General features: G+C 38.3%; 1 protein-coding gene across 1 annotated transcript in view; it reads left to right on the plus strand.

The window, feature by feature from the left end:
* Nucleotides 1-12,304, plus strand: part of LOC118811099 (MAM domain-containing glycosylphosphatidylinositol anchor protein 1) — a 323,781-nt gene that overhangs the window by 80,832 nt on the left and 230,645 nt on the right. The gene's annotated exons all lie outside the window — the stretch shown is intronic.

Raw genomic sequence — 12,304 nt, forward strand, 5'->3', positions numbered from 1 at the left:
ACTTATAACAGCCCTGCACATAGAAGACACTGTCATGCTGCTGAAGCTTTTTCAATGACAGGCTTCAGGCGCAACAGCCTGTGACCTTGTTCATAGAACAGTGCACCAATGTCTTATACACACACAGTGAGGGAGACAGTGTCACTCAGAGAGGATCTGCAGATGTTTTTGCGTTGTATAGGGATGCGTGACATAACGACAGCCAGTATTCTGTTGTTAGCAGTCCAGTATTGGACTTAATAGCCAATATTTGCAAGGGATAATTTAGCTTATCCAGAAAGTACTGTGCAAAAGTCAGAGACCACCTTTCATTTATGGAATTTCCAGTCAAAATGGCCATTATAGTAAGTGAAAAAAGAGTTTCCAAACTAGAGTTGACATAGCTATTAAAATGTACAGACAAACCATACAAGACCTGGTAGACCACCAAAACTGGCCCCATCAGATAAACAGTACTTAAAGCTTTCATCTTTGTGAGAGAGAGGAGAAAATCTCTACCTTTGCTTCAGAATCCACAGGTGTTTCTGTCCATCCCTCCGCTGTGAGAAGACTCAGCACTATGAGTCTGAAAGGATGTGTAGCTGTTAATGAGCCGTTACTGAGAAAAGAACATTTGGAAAGAAGCTGCTGGTGTTCTCAGAATAATGGACTGACCACTCCAGGGTCCAGACCCTCAGTGTCACTAAATGTGTTTGGAATGACTTAAATCATGAGAAGCAGAAAAAAACAACCAACTACAAAGACTGAACTTTGGAGGTGTGGAAAAATATTGCTGCAGATTTTTTCCAAAAACTGAAAGCAAGGCTCCCGAAAAGAATAGAAAGTATAATAGAGGCAAAGAGTGGACACACTAAATGCTGAAAAGGTGATATTATTTTTGGTCATTAAAGCCTTCTGTATAATATACATTTCTGCTTTTTTCTTGATGCTGAAAAATGACTGGAAATCCAAAAAATGAAGGGTACTTTATGACTGTGGCACAGTACTGTACACTGATGCATGTGTAGTTAGCGGTGCTTGGCATTTACATTCTAGTCAGCACAAACAAATGGATAGTACATAGTGGAGAACCCCCACAATATAGCGTAGCACATACGCAACATCAAGATTTGATTCTAAGCAAGAATCACTGCTGTATCAACAAGAATATACACACAGAGCTATGATAATATGAGTATCTGGGCAAAACTCCTCTGACATTACACTCTTGATAAAATCATCAGGAGTGTTTTGCTTATTGGCCCCTAATCCATAGTAAAAAAAAAAAGAAAACTCAGACTTTATACTTAATGTAGATGGGATGACTGTTATCTGTGATCCATTTCTTAACTTTGAAGCCCACTTTAGGGCAGTGGTCCCATCTATGTAATATTGCACTTCTTTGGCCCATGCTTATCGTGACAGATGCAGAGGCTGTGGTCCATGCCTTAATTTCATCCTGTTTTGACTAATTCAGCTCTCGCTTTAATGGCATTCCTGTTAAAATCTTATGTCCTCTACAATATTCAAAACGCAGCTGCTGGAGTTCTTTCACACTACTCATGTCACCCTGTCTTTTATTAGTTACACTGGTCTCAATGTGCTGTAAGTTTAAACTCCTCGCTCTGCCCTACTTAACCAAGCTTCTCAATCCCTACACCCTCGCCCACACTCTCAGGTTGTCTGACATTCCAGTTTTCCAGTTTTCCTTCCAGCTGCTAGATTTAAGTTAATGTTTTTTTTGGACTATACAGCAGCCTTGGGTTTGAGAAATGCATTATGTAAATTTAACTTCTTCTTTTTCTTCTTCTACTTTTTCTTCTTCTTCTTCTACTTTTTCTTCTCCTACTTTTTCTTCTTCTTCTTCTACTTTTTCTTCTTCTTCTTCTTCTTCTTTTTATTATTATTATTGAAACTTACACTACATGTGTTTTATTCCCCAGTAATCTTATTACCCAGTAACAACTATCAGTTGTTTGGTAATATGCAATGGGTGGTAACACTAAAAAGCAGCATTCATAAGAATACATGACATCCTGTATAAGCCTTTTATGACTGACATAACCCTTAATTTCACACGCAATTCTTATAATATCTTTCACAACTTATACATTTAGTATTAGCTGTTGCATTGCAAAATTACTAACTCTAGTACTTCGCAAAGACCGCACTAAATTGTTGCCAAAAGCAGCATTTATGATGCTTGTTGGAGTAGATCTTATGTTTTATGTTTAGGACAGTTTAAGTTGTCTTTTAGCCATATGAAGGCTCCCCTTCAATAAGGTGTTACCTAAAACTGACCACTGATCCTTCCTGAAAGTTTTAACATCACTGCACTTCATAAATGAATTACTAATTCATTTTGTCTGAGAGATGCTGCTCTAACAGACAGTCAGGTTTAGGAGCACTTCAGGAATGTTTGTATATCTGTGTGTGTGTGTGTGTGTGTGTGTAAATGTGTGTGTGTGTGAGATTGTGTGTGTGCCCACTTCCGTGCTTGTTCACTGCAGGAAGTGTGATGTGTGTTCTGAGACAGACTTAAAGAAACTGCTGGGCTTTTGATATTGAGAATAAAGGGGGTCTGAGGAACATAACAAAACAACCTCCAGGGTTAAAACAGGCGTCAGGCAAAGGTGCGTGCATGTTTACAACCACCTCTTACTCTTCTTTAACATCGTACACCATGAGTTCATGACGGCATCAGAACTCACTGCAGTTTATTCCATTCACAAGACTGTGACCTTCCAGCTCACATGCAGTCCTTCAAAAGCCTTCAACGAAAAATAATCTGATAGCATAATGGATAACACCCATACCCTGAAGACAGATGATCAATGGTTAAATTCCTCATCCAGACAGGAATGCCACTGGTATTGGATAAGAATTCTAATGCTTGGATAAGAATTCTAATGCTTCATCTCTGTAAACGTAAGAAAAGACAGTGTAAAGGACTTTTCACAGCAAGTCCATTGTTTTGGAAAAAAAGCCATTTTTAAAGTAGTAAAACCTACACAAAGCCAAGGCACTTCTTTTTTAAACACTCTGGTGGGAATGTGTGAAGAAGATGATAAAAGAAAGTGATATTGACACAACTGTTGCATAGTACAGTATCATAGTATTGATAGTATTCCAATGACTTCACAATTGCGCCACCACTATTTTAGGAAGCAACATCAAAGTTCGTTCAGCAGTGCTGTGGTGGCTGTAATGAGATAAAGCCATATTCAACCCAAAGGCAGTAAAGCACTTTTTTAGATCCCTTTTTTAGAATTTCATTATCAAAGCATATTAACTGATATGTTTGAGTGCAGTACCCTAATTTTATTTGATTTGTTGCTGTAATGATGACAAATGAAAGCTGATATCTAAACGGCTGAGATTTCCCGCTGCATTACTAGTGTCCCGTCCCAAACCACATACTAGCACACTAAATAGTGTGTAAAAATAGTACATATACCATCAGAAGTGCACTCATTAGTGTAGTAGGTAAAGTACAGAAGTACATGGTTCGGGATGCGCCGTTCGTTCACCCAGTGAGATGTGTTTAAAAGCTGCTTTGCTTTGCTGCACGTGAGCTTCTCATTAAACATTTCCAAGACAAATTTTAAGGTATTTGTTGATGAAGAACACATTTATTGACATAGATTAATGCATTTATTGAGCTGATATTGGCTTCATATTGGCCACCTTTAGTAATTTGTTCTACGTTTAAGGCACCTCAGTGTAACTACAGCACCATTTAAGGTGGAATAGCAATTCAAATGAGAAGCTGCCGAATAAGAAGCTGACTTCATCTTTTTAAAATGAATTTACTATTTAAGAGCTTTGGCAGCCACTTTTATTAGTTTTTGTAAAATGTCACGGATTGGAATGTTCTGAACTCTGAAGATGTGCAGGCTATACAGATCCAGTCTACCAGTCTAGCTAATCTTCTATAGACTACATTTAAAGTGTCCACAGATTTTTTTCATGTTTTTCATGGTCATTCTGATCTGTTTCTGCTTTGCTTTTGGTCTTGAGCTCACTGCAGGGTTGTAACTGCACTAATGGTGATGAGACAAGCTCTATCAGCGCACAGTTAGAGTTACAGCCTGCCTACCAAAACGGCAACGTGGGCTTCTTAATGATACAGTCGGATACTATGAATTAGTTTCTTCAACTCATAAGTATTTTTTTCTTGATTGACACATTGTTTAGTTTTGGGTTTTAAAACATGGTCCTCACATGGTGCTGTTTCAGAAGTTCCTGTCACTTAAACCAAGTGATCAAGACAAGCAAAGAATCCATTGTGCTTCTGTGGCAGCTCACAGTGAGGAGACCACAAATGTCTCACAGAGAGGACACTGTGATTCTAAAAGCAGATAACTATGGTGAGTTATGTGAGAAGAATTGCAAAATCCAGAGATATTTTTCTAGGTTCATTTTGTCTGAAGGGAACTACGTCTCTATTCAGTTCAAAGCTTCTTATCAGCATGACATTTTAACAAGCTCATTAAACCCTTAAATTGAGAGCTGTATTGAAGGTATACAGTGGATAAAAGTATTAAAATCACACCATAATTAGAAAAACAGGTAAATAACTGATTTGATTTTGAAGAGCTAGTCTGTTTATCCCTGAATCTGGATCGTCCTCCTAAACATAAAGAGCTTTATAATGCTGCGTGGATCAGAGTAATCCAAAAAAAAATAGAAAACACTGTGCTTTATCCAGAGTGCTGCTGCCCAGAAGGCAAAGAGCAACAATTTGTGACAGGAGAACATATGGCCTCGTCTATCTCCCCAGCATTCCACTGTCCAACCACAGATTAGACACATCTGCCATAAACAGGCCCTTTGACATTGACCCTTAAGCTTATTTGAAAAACGAGCTAGGTTGTAGTATAGTTTGTAGTAGTATGTGAACACTGCTTTACATTTAATGCTTGCAAAAATCTGGATTACAATTTATTTCAATTTTTAACTGTATCTTTTCTACAAAAGCTCACATTTTTACAAACTAGTGTTTAGCAGCAGTCTTAGGTTTTGGGTTCAGATTAAAGTTAGGCTTGGATACAGTGAGTGTGTTGACGTGCTCTAAATAATCTGATCATAATCGGATTCCTGCAGGTATCTGATTATTCAAGTGGTCATGTAAACTTTCTTAGATCGGAGTAAGGTCTAGAAATCCAATTAAGAAATATGATAAAGAGAGCTGGATTTTAGCTTAGTATTTAGATTTCTCAGTGCATGTGAACTCTTACTCTGATTTCTTTCAGATTTCTCAGTCTGTGAATGTGTAAAAACAGACTGCTGTATCGGAAATAAGCAAGCTGCTTTGCCGCGAGATGGCAGCGAAATACTTTTGGAGCGACGCTGAAACTACATGCTCGATGAAATGAAGGATTTAAATATTCTTCATCTTCTAGATGATGTATGTTCATATTTTCAGACAAAAATGTTTTTAACAAAAAAACTATGGCATGAAGTTTTACATTGCGTTTAGTCAGTTTATTGGCTGGTTGCAAAGCAGAAATCCAATTACTGCCTGACTCATGTAGACCCAGAGTTTCCCCATTATCTGATTATTCAAGTTCAGGTATGATTGGGATACTGACAAAATCTGATTTTCTGCAGTCATCAGATTATTAAGTGCATGTAAATGCACTCAGTGTTAGGTTTAGGGTTAAGGTTTGGGTTGAGTTTAAGGTTATTGTTATAGTGAGTAATAGTGCAAACATGGATCCCTGTTAAATGACAAAGAAGGGCCCTGAATTCTGTCTATACCTTTTAGTTGTATGAATTATTGGCTTAGATTTAGATACAAGCAAAAATGCTCCTATACAACGTCGGTAATCAGTTTACTGAATGTTTTCTGGTTAGTTTTAATATAAAGCTCTTCAAAGATCTTCTTTTTTAGTTTATTCACATACTTCAGGCTTCAGGCTTCAGTTATACATGAACAAATTGTAAAGGGTTCTCAGTATAAAAATATGTCACACTTTTCAAATTACTACAGATGTGCTGAAAACTACATTGTGCTTTCTTTTAAACCATAATCTGTTATATAAGCACCAGGATTAATAACCTATAAAATGTATCCATCAATAAAGACTTTAGCTTTTACTGAGTTTACTCATTTTCCAATAAACCTTTGTATGAGTTAACACCATAGGTAATTTATTTTATGGTTTTGGCTTTATGTCACGGTTAGGTATGAAGATTCGACCCAGGATATGACTGAAGATATATGAAGAAAAACATGGAACAAAACAAGCGTTGCAGGCCTGATTCAATGCTTGGCATTGTAGAGGCTCAAAATGTAATTGGCTGCTCCACTTGAATGGGCAATACATTGTTTTAAATTATGTTCGGAATGTATGAGTTCTAATTTTGGCCAGGGCTGCAATAGGTTTAGGGTTAGGGAGAGTTAAGATTATTTCAAGAGATGTTTTGTTTCATGCTAATTAAAACAACAGACCAGTTGCACCAGCTGTTCGTAAGTTCAAACGTAGGCGAGTTGTAGCGTAAGTATTTATTAAGTTCAGGTTTACACATTACTGAATTAAAACGGGCTGCACAAACACAAACTAGTTTTAACATTGAGATTAGAAGTTACGAAATATTTCTAAATTTCTAAATGACTGTAAAGGCTGATGAAACCACCAGGAATCGCACACAGCACAAACAAGACAAAAACATGACATGTTTAGAAAAAAACGTTAACGTTAATGTTACTTTTTTACCATGATGAGATTTAGCTAAAAAAAAAAAAAATCAGCCTTTCTAATTGAATTGAGCTGCTTTAAGCTCCACCCACTGCTGAGACAGGTGTTCACTTCAGTACAGCTTGTATAATCTCCTTAGAAAAGCCATTATAATGGGATGCTCTGGTGCAGCCACACATGAGCCGCAAGTCACCATGTCCAGTGCAAAGTGTCTGCTACAGGGGTGTATAGCCCCCAGCATTGGGCTGTGGAGCAGTGAAACTGTGTTCTCTCTGTAGCACATGCCACGTTTTGTGTTTTTTTCTTACACCCTTTACAGAAAACACACGTCTGCACATCATAATGCACAATTATTGTTTGTTTGCAGATTTTAACATATTGAGAAATATGTTAAAATCTGCAAACAAACAATAATTGTGCATTATGATGTGCAGACGTGTGTTCTTTGTAAAGGGTGTGTAAACTTATTTTCACTTAGAAGATCAACAAAAAGTAATTTGACCAGGGGTGCCCAAACTTTTGCGTATATTACCAAAAGAATGTGGACATCCCTCCTAATTATTGACTTCAGGTGTTTCAGCCACACCCATTGCTAACAGGTATAGAAAATCAGCACATAGCCATTAAATCCCCATAGAAAAACTTGACATTAGAATAGGTCATACTGAAGAGCTCAGTGACTTCAAACGTGGCACTTTCATGCTACATGCCAGTTTGTGCTAGATCTGCCCTGGTTAACTGTAAGTGCTATTATTGTAAAATGGAAGCCTCTAGGAGCAACAACAGCTCAGCCACAGAGCAGTGCTGCCAAGTGCTGAATCGTGTAACACTTAAAAATTGCCTATGCTTGCCTGTCTTATCACTTACTACAGAGTTCCAAACAACTTCTGGAAGCAACAAGGACTGTGCTTAAATCTGGATTTGGCAGATGCCAGGAGAACTTTACCCATACATGGTGCCAACAGCAAAGTAGGGATAATGGTCTGGGGCTGTTTTTCAGTGTTTGGACTCAGCCCCTCGGTTCCAATGAAGAGTAATGTTAGTCTTAATGCTACAGCATACAGAGACATTTTAGACAATTATATGCTTCCAAATTTATAGCAACAGATTGGTGAAAGCCCTTTCTTATTCCAGCATGACTGTGCCTCAGCACCCAAAGTGAGCTCTAGAAAGAAATAATTTGATGAGTTTAGTGTGGAGGAAATCCAGTGACCTACACAAAGCCCTGACCTCAACCCCGCCGATCACCTTTGGGATGAACTGGAATGTTGATTGTGAGCCAGGCCTTCTTGACCAACATTAGTACCTGACCTCACATGTGCTGTCTAGACTGAATGGGCACAAACTTCCACAAACACACTCCAAAATCTTGTGGAAAGCCTGCCCAGAAGAGCCAAATGGAGGGAAAACTGCATATTCATGATCATGGTTTTGGAGTGGGATATCTAACAAGCTCATCCAGGTGTGAGGTTCAGATGTTCACATACTTCTGGCCATATAATGTATAACTCCTTGTCCTGTTATTGTATTAAATGAAAGGATATTATGTGTGTGCATGTGTGTGTGTTTTATATAAGGTGAGCTGATCTGATAACAATAGGTATGGAGGTGTTAAGCGGATCTCCTTCGAGTTCTTTGTCCACTGCCATCAGATCATGAATTCAACACACAGGCACTGTTCCTTGATTTTCATACAGACACACACACACACACACACACACACACACACACACACACACACACATCTGACTCATCAGGCCTCATGCAGAGAGAGGTGAGTCAGCCCGAGTGTGAGGCCGGTCTAGAGAGCGATCACACATACGGAGGAAATGAATTCTACTTTTCAGTGTACACCTGCAAAATATACGCCTCCAAGAAATCTCACACTGAGTATACATTGATGTATGTTATTATGCCAATATGTTTAATTAAAAATGACAGTTATATTTATAGTTAATAGCAAGTTTATAGATTATAGTTATAGCAAGTTAATGTTTAAGTTTGCAGTCCTTAGCTCTCTTGGAGCTAAATTAGTTGTACCTGGAGAGGTACTGTAATTTGAGTGATTATCAGTGAGATCTGTGAATTTGAATCTAGTATAAATCTACCATGTCTGTCACGTTTTTACAAGTCTGCAACATAATAATTCCAGATCAACTTATCTTCTATAATTCGCCGAACTCTGAGCTTCCTCAGTAACAGTAGTCCTGTTTGAATAGACATAGTGATGTAATAATCACTGTAATATATTAACAAAAAGCTGGTGATACAGTGCTGTGAAAAAGTATTTGGCCCAGCTGATTATTTTTTCATTTTTGCTAATTTGTCACATTTAAATGTTTCAGATAAAGACAACACTAATAAACACAAAATGCAGCTTTCAGTTAATCATTACATTTATTAAAGATAAAGATTTATTCAAAACCTATATCACCTATGTGAAAAAGTAATTGCTCCATAAACTTAGGCTACGTTTACACAGCAGGTATAAGTGGCCCAAATCTGATTTTCTCACCAAATCCGATTTTTTTGATTGGCTGTTCACATTATCTTTTAAATCTGACTTATGCTAACCGTACACTAGAAGACTTTGAAAAGACTTTTGAAAGACTGAAGTCTGACTCCCTCTCATATCTAAAGACAGTGTCATGTTTTTTAGTCACAGACTATGATTTTGCAAAGACTAGGAATCTGAAGTGTCACTATTTACAAGACTGCAACTAGATTTTTGATTATTCCCCAACATGCACTGGTGGAAATTTACAAGCAGATAAACACTTTTCCTTCCACTCTATAGTGGTAGAGATGGGAAGATACGCTGGCTGGGTGTGTAAAGATCTGGTGCTCAGATTAGTTCACTGTAGAACTGTATACTCTGGCAGATCATCACCCAGAATTTATTAATTAACCTGTAAAATGTGCAGCTACTTTTTAAATTTGATATAAAGATTTACACATCAACGCAACGTGCAGCGATTCAGCATTGTTGATTGGGTGTCATGAACTAAACCATAAGAAACAAACAAACAAAATAAGAAACCACTGTAACAGAAAACAGAAAAAAACATCGATGATTCTTCAGTAATGCCTGCATTCTCTCTCTCTCTCTCTCTCTCTCTCTCTCTCTCTCTCTCTCTCACACACGTTACTATTTACATGAGCCAAGACTTAAAATTTCAGCGTCAGGATCAGAAAAAGACCGACTTAAGACGACCATCTTGACCACCTTACACCAAACGATCGAGAAGACATGAGCGCGACGCAACTCTAACAAGACTCTCATGATTTTATCCCGACATGGACATTTGTCTGCGATAGTGAAATTGCTTGAAAAATCGTTTGGTGTAAGGCCGGCATTATATGCAACATTAGTCTGAACAGATCACACTCCTAAACCGACCCGCATGCGCAAAAGACAGCAAAAAGTGCTTCATGTGGCGAACGCCTGTCGCTCCCGCAGCTTTCAGTTTCGTCTCCTTCACGTCGTTGTGGATGAAGTTTGACCTACTCTTCTTCACAGAATTTGTAAAATTTGGCTACATTGGAGGGTTTTTCAAGCATGAACTGCCCATTTAAGGTCTTGCCACACCATCTCAGTGGGATTCAAGTGAAGACTTTGATTCAGCCACTCCAAAACCTTAATTTTGTTTCTTTTGAGGCATTCAGACGTTGACTTGGTTGTGTGCTTTCGGTCATTGCCCTGGTGGGTAACCCTACTGTGCCTGAGTTTTAGATGACGAACCAACAGGCAGACATTCTCCTTCAGGATTTTCTAATAGAGAGCAGAAATCATGGTTCTATCAATTATGATGTCATCCAGGTCCTTCAGAAACGAATCAGCCCCAGACCATCACACTACAACCACCATGTTTGACTGTTGATATGATGTTCTTTTGGTGAAGTGTGGTGTTAGTTTTATTCCAGATGTAAAGGGAATGCATGTCTTCCAAAAAGTTCCACCTTTGACTCATCAGTCCACAGAATATTATCCCAAAACTCTCGTGGGGTTTTCTAGATGTTTTTTGGCAAATGTGAGATGAGTCTTTGTGTTCTTTTTGGTCAGCAGTGGTTTGCTCCTTGCAACTTTCCCATGGATGCCATTTTTGCTCCGTGTCTTTCTTATTGCGGAATTGTGTACATTGACCATAACTGAGGCAAGTGAGGCCTGCAGTTCTTTGGATGTTGGTCTGCATTGTTTTGTGGCCTTCTGGATGAGTCACTGATGCGCTCTTGGTGAAATTGTCGTAGGACGGCCACTCCTGGAAGGGTAGAGGCAATCAAAGAAGCATTTACTTACATTCTATTTGGCTAAAATTAAGCCAACATGTACTGTCCTACCTCAGGTGTGCAGTTCAGAACATTAAAACACAAAAAGTTTCAGTTTATGCAGTGATGTCTTTTGGCTGTAAATTCCCAAGCTAATGATAATGCTAATGACAGTATGAGAGATGGTTATTTTCAACAGAATAACTAATAAATTAAATCCTATAACATCTCTGCTCTTTTCTGGCGTGAAGGTAGTACATAAATTAAGTAGCCACTCCCATCTCTGTCACTTATACTGAGATTTTTTATCTTCTGTGATCATAAACATTACAGACATCCTCTGGTCAACTGGCATTATCCCAACTCTCAATGGTAAACTGATCCCCTCTCAACAGTTGCACATTGGAACAAACAGAAAAGAGACAGAACCTGTTAATACAGAATGTAAATTGAATGTAAATGTAATTCCTGTGACTAACTATGTAATTAACTCTCCACTTCTTAGGGTTCTTTTTGAAACTTTTGCTAATATTGTTATTTCATTTGAAACTTTCCTATTCACTGTCTCTCTCTTCCTCTCAGTTTCTCCTTCTTACTCACCAGCACCAAATACATTCTTTTTTCCAGTCATGCTGGATATCCATATAGTACAAACCCTGATTGCCAAATAAAATCTGATCCGATATTTTTTTCGGACGCCCCCTCTTCCAATCACACGCTGGCAAATGAGGAGCATTTCTCAGAATGGCAAGTTTCGATCAGAACCCAGGCAAAATATTCCCCCGCAAAAAATGTTGTAAAATTGCAGCACCAATTTCCCGTTCCTTCTGGGGCCCGCTCCACTCAGTAAGTAGAATAATAATGATATGGTCACGCTCTCTGAATATAAAACAATAATAACAATATTACATGCGCTATCAGGGCTGCTGTTGCCTGGAGCACGAAACCTTCACACTTCACTACTTCTCTGTATGTACAGTACATGTGCATTTCGATTTTTAAGACTGAATGTATGAGAACTTTACCTCATGTGTGCCTGCTTGTGTGAGTGTGTGTAATTAGATCTTTACTGCTGTATACCTCTGCTGTGTCCTGAAAAATCCTATTATTTTTTTAGCCACATTGGCAGAGTGATGTCTCTGAGTGTCACAGAGAGATTACAGCTGAAAGACAAAGAGAAAAACAGAGAGAGCGACATATATTTATGTATAAGGTTTATGTATGTAAATTTGTGCAGTATTTCTCGGGTCTTCATGGCCAGTTAGCTGCATTTCTGTAGTTTGAAACTGCTCAATGATAGCAAACTGTTTGAAACTCAGCGAAACACTCAGTTATACTAAGTTAGAACAGCATTA

The sequence above is a fragment of the Colossoma macropomum genome, unplaced genomic scaffold (genome assembly GCF_904425465.1).
Source record: "Colossoma macropomum unplaced genomic scaffold, Colossoma_macropomum, whole genome shotgun sequence".
Lineage (NCBI taxonomy): Eukaryota > Metazoa > Chordata > Actinopteri > Characiformes > Serrasalmidae > Colossoma > Colossoma macropomum.